The sequence below is a fragment of the Nipponia nippon genome, unplaced genomic scaffold, assembly GCF_047370975.1.
Source record: "Nipponia nippon isolate SJK-2023a ecotype South Korea unplaced genomic scaffold, ASM4737097v1 scaffold_4, whole genome shotgun sequence".
NCBI classification, from domain to species: Eukaryota; Metazoa; Chordata; class Aves; order Pelecaniformes; family Threskiornithidae; genus Nipponia; species Nipponia nippon.
Window position 1 is genome coordinate 14791182 of NW_028262358.1, and position 4699 is coordinate 14795880.

Genomic DNA, 4699 nt, shown 5'->3' on the forward strand with positions numbered 1-4699 from the left:
CTGGCAGAAAAAAAAAACTCGCTCAAGTCAGGCATACCTCTGCCTGCCTGGCGAGGAGGCTAACCCGGTTGAAATAAGGCATTTTGAATACATACATTTCATTAATTTGAATTATTTTTTGAGCCCTTGCACGCAGAGAAGCCCTCAGCAACCCTACCTCTTAGTTACAGAGGGAGGACACAAGAACTTTAACACATTTCCATTTTTGCCTCTGCATTTTTCAAGTTTTTGAATACCAACACCAAGACACCCCCCCAGCAAACCTGACCGATAGAAACATTTACTGCCTGGCCGGGGCGGCTGCACCTGGACAATGCCTACGCTGCCACAAGCAGGTCTGCACCTATGGGGGGGGGGGGAGGGGGGTATAATTACGTTTCTCAAAGTGGAAAAGGGATCACGGTGAGAAAAAAGTGCCGGCAAGTCAGCAATGAGATTTTTTTTTGCTGCTATTATTAGCACTGCCATAAGAAGAAAATCAATGCTAGTAACAACAGGCACAGCGTGCTCCCCTCCTCGGCAGGCTCTCCCGCGCGCTCAGCTCCGTATCTACCCCGAGACCTCTGGCCGAGGGCGTGCAGGCACACGCACGCACACCCGCGCTCACCGGCCGCGCGCCCAGATCCCCCCCGAGCCCGGGGCCAAGCGTGCGAGAGAGGGTGGCCAGGCGCCAGGCGCAGCTCCCCTCGCAGCGCCCGGGGAGGGCTGGGCTGGGCTGGGCTGGGATCTCCGGGGCGAATTCCTAACGGCAGCGCCGGCAACCTCCTCCAGCGGCTTCGCGGAGCAGATGGGAGCTTGGTTTAGGTTGGGTTCGGGGTTTGGTTTTTTTTTGGTCTTCTTTCCAGTTGAGGTAGCCGAGCCGTTGTGTCTCGGTGGAGCGCTCCGGGTGCGTGCAAACTCACCCGCGCGAGCACACGTGCCCACACGTGCGCGCCCGCCTGGGAGGGAGCAAGAGCTGGCTCTGCAAAGAGGGAAGGACAGCTAGCTCACCAAAACCACCGGAAAAAAAACCCTGAAAGCTTTCTGAAAACACACCTTTGGGATTTTATTTTTTTTTAATTATTTGTTTGTTTGCAGTTTGATAAGAGAGATTGGTTCCTCACGTTACACGGGAGAAATGGAGCGGGAGAGGGGCTGTGGTTCAGGCCATGAACCTGGAAATGGGCTCAGTTCAAACTTTATCTCCATCCCCTGCCAGACTTTGCAGGGTTTTCCTTAGGCTTTAGTGCTACTGGTGACCCTCTAAGGCACGCCACGACTGAGCGTCCTGTTTTGTGGATTCTCTGGTGGCTAATATCGGGTTGAGCTGACACTGCCACCCCTTCCCTTCATGGGATGCTGCCCTGCTCAGCGTAACCACCCATTACACAAAGCTTAGCCAGAACTCCTCCACATCCATCAAATGGTTGGAATGGGCAAATAAACGTAGAAGTCTTACTGAGACAGGACCTGCAATGAAGCCCTAGCAAGGCAGCTGGCAAATGCCCGTGTAAGAACACGGAGGGGAGGGAGGGGGCGGATGAGGCACAGAGGTTGCACAAGCTTCATTTTCTTCGGAAACCAGGATAAAAATGCCCGCTAAGCATTGACTTCAGACATGTTATCCAAGATCACCACAGAGATCTGAGCGGTTTGCCCTGGGGAAAAATGGCCTTCAGCTTTCCACAGTCTGCTTCACGCGTGAGCCAGCCCTTCCCTGACTGCTGCTCAGCCCCACCTCCATGAGAGGACGCGTGCCACTACGCCCAGGCCAGCAAAGGAGGAACCAAGGCACGGGAAAGAGGCCATCAAAGAAAGGTATGGGCATAGCACACCAGGAACCAGCTACTGGCAGCCAAGGCGATTGTTTGAGGAAACCTCACGTGGAGAGCAACCAGCAGAGCCAGCAGAAGAGGCCCTCCTGAGTCACGTTTCCCTCAGCAGAAGCTCATCCTCTGCCTCACTCTCTGTTTGAGAGTGTCAGCAACGCAGCTCATCTCCTTGCAAGGAGTTACCATCGCTTCGCCAGCCACACACACACCCCGTCGGCCCCGCGAGACGCCTCTGCAACGGGGCTGGGGCGGTCAAGGTTGTGTTCCTCGGGGGGAACTCTGAAATCTCCTTCTCTCTTGTCCTTCTGCCAACGGCCAGCCAAACAGGCTTTCCCCAGCCGTATCAGCGCTGGGCACCCCTGCCTCCCTCCTCCATCACCCCCACCTCCCGGCCTCTGCAGCGTGCCTCTGGCCGGGCCTACCCCACCCAGCTGGAAAAGAGTCTCAAAAAAAAGGAAAATGGGCTTTTCCACATTGTTGTTGCTGCAGGGTTTTAAGCCAGACCCGGCTGCTAACCTAGTCCATGGCTGGGCTTTCCAGAAGGTTGCCTCACTGAACGAGCATGGGAAGGGGCAACCACCCAAAGCACAAGAGCAGGGCCACGGCAGGGAAGGCGAGCACTTCAGCAAGACCTAGCCCTCGGGAGGGCAAGGGGGGAGAGCCGGCACACCTGAACTACCGTGGAAGAAACTGGGGCTGTGAAAGCGCAGCCTGAATGTTCCCCGCCCAGGGTTTTAGTCCCTCAAGTGATTAATGCCAGGCTCGGGTAGAGGCGCTCGGCTTCCAGCGGGGGTGAGCTGCGCCCTTCCACAGTGCCGAGGGCGCTGCGCTGGCTCACATCCGCCCTGCATCTGGCCCGACCCTGTTCTTGGCACTCCAGTGGCCTTGGACGCGTTACAAGCACTTATGCATAAGTCTTAATAACAGTAAACACACCGATGTGAGCAAAACTATTAGACTCAATTGAAATATTATCATTCCCACTAATTTTGCCTTTCATTTTAATCACATTCATTCAGCAGACAGATGAAAAAGATTATAACGAGCAGGGACTGGCTTCACACGTTTGGTTTTCCTCTTTCACTCTGGACGGGGCTGGGGATGCGACCCCGCCATCCTCTCTCAGCAACAGCTCTGTAACTCGTCTATGCTCTACCTGGAAAGATCCGAGCCTGGTTTTGAGACAGGGACTGTGGTACCTGCTGCGGCTGGGATTCCTTGTGCCCCGCCACCCTGCCTGGCAGCGAGCTGCGGCAGATGCTTGGAGAAAAAAAGTACAGGAAGGAGTCGGGAATAAGCCTACACCTTTCACAACAAACCTCCCACCTGCCCGTTCATTTGTGGTTTAAGGAGTTCATGAGACAAAAGCAGCATCCAGACATCAAGGGCACTCCGGGAATTTGAAAAGTTCCTTTCTGAATCCACAGGTAAGTTCAGCTCCTGTAGCACCAGGGGCAATGACTACCACAACTCGCTCGCATGTGGTGCGACCTTCTTTTTGCTTGGTTTAAGCTTGCTTCCCACACGCCCACCGGTTACCCCTGGACTGTGGGAAACGGTGAATGATTGTTCCCTGACCTCCCTCAGGGTTTTATAGACCTCGGGGTACATCCCACCTCCCCACCAGACATGCTTTTGTTTGATACATTCGTAAGAGTCAGTCTTCCGCACCTCTGATGTGCTCATTCGGGTGGTAACACAGCAGATGATAGTGACTGCTGACAAGTTCCCTGCTTTTCGGGAGCGCGACTTGAGTCTCTGTTGGCTCCACAGTAGCCAGGGGGAAGTTTGCTTTAAAGTGTTAGAGGGTGAAAGTGCCCTGAAAGGCTGAAGTCCTCCAACTGAAGCCTGAAGCGCATCCGAACATGGCGGATCAAAGTCATTCACGATAGCCATCTGTTGCCCTCACACGGGAGCACTGGGAACATAAATTTTTTTCTGCCTGTAAAGCACTCGGATACTCTAGTGAGGAGGTGCCAGGGAAAAGCCCCCAGGGAGAGGAATAATGCTGTCTTCGGAGCACGAAAAACTGCCAAACACGAGGCTAAGGCCACACACTGAACAATGAGGAGAAACCAAACAATTGAAGAGCTGCTTTCTCCAACTGCTTGTCCTGTGCAATCTGGGTTTTCTGGGCAAGGAAAGTGCAGAACTGGAGGTCTTCATGCAACAAAAGCAAAAATCTTTCTGCAACTCAGAAGAAATCTCCTTTTGTTTGCTTTTCAGAGCGGCAACCGCACTGGAAGTGCAAGCGCAGGCCAGCAGCAAGCCCCGGCGAACACCCCCTGCGGAAAGGCGGGCCCGGCCCGGCCGGCCGCCCTCCCCGCTGCGGGGGGCTCTCCCCAGTAGCGGCGTCGACGGGGCAAAGCCCCCTTTTCAGCCGCCCGCCGGGGCGCTTCGGGCGGGAAGGGTGCGAGGGCCCGGCCACGGCGGCTGGCGACCGGCCGCCGAGAGCCCGGCCAGCCGGCGAGGGGCAGCTCGGGCGAGCGCTGGCTGCGGGGCGCCGCTCCCGCCGTCGTCCGGCCGTGACGAGGCCGAGGTGCCGCTGCCCGTCCCTCAGGCGGGCGGCAGGAGGCCGCGGCCTGCTCCCCGGTCCCGGTGTTCAGCCCGTGGGGCGCCGGGGCACCCCGAACCCCGGCGGGAAAAGCCGGGGAGCCCCGGGGGCCGCTCCACGTGCGGGGCAGGCGGCCGGGAGCGGCCGCTTTCCCCTCTCCCACCGCCCCGAGGCGCGGCACGGCCCTTCCCCTCCCGCCCGCCCGGCGGGGACGGGGGCGGGGGCGCCGCTCGGCCCAGTCCCGCATCGGCGGTCCGTTGCTCCGGCCTGGCTCGACGCGCTCGGCGCTCGGCTGGGGGCGGGGCGCGCCTCCTCTCCCCCCCCGCCCGTCCCA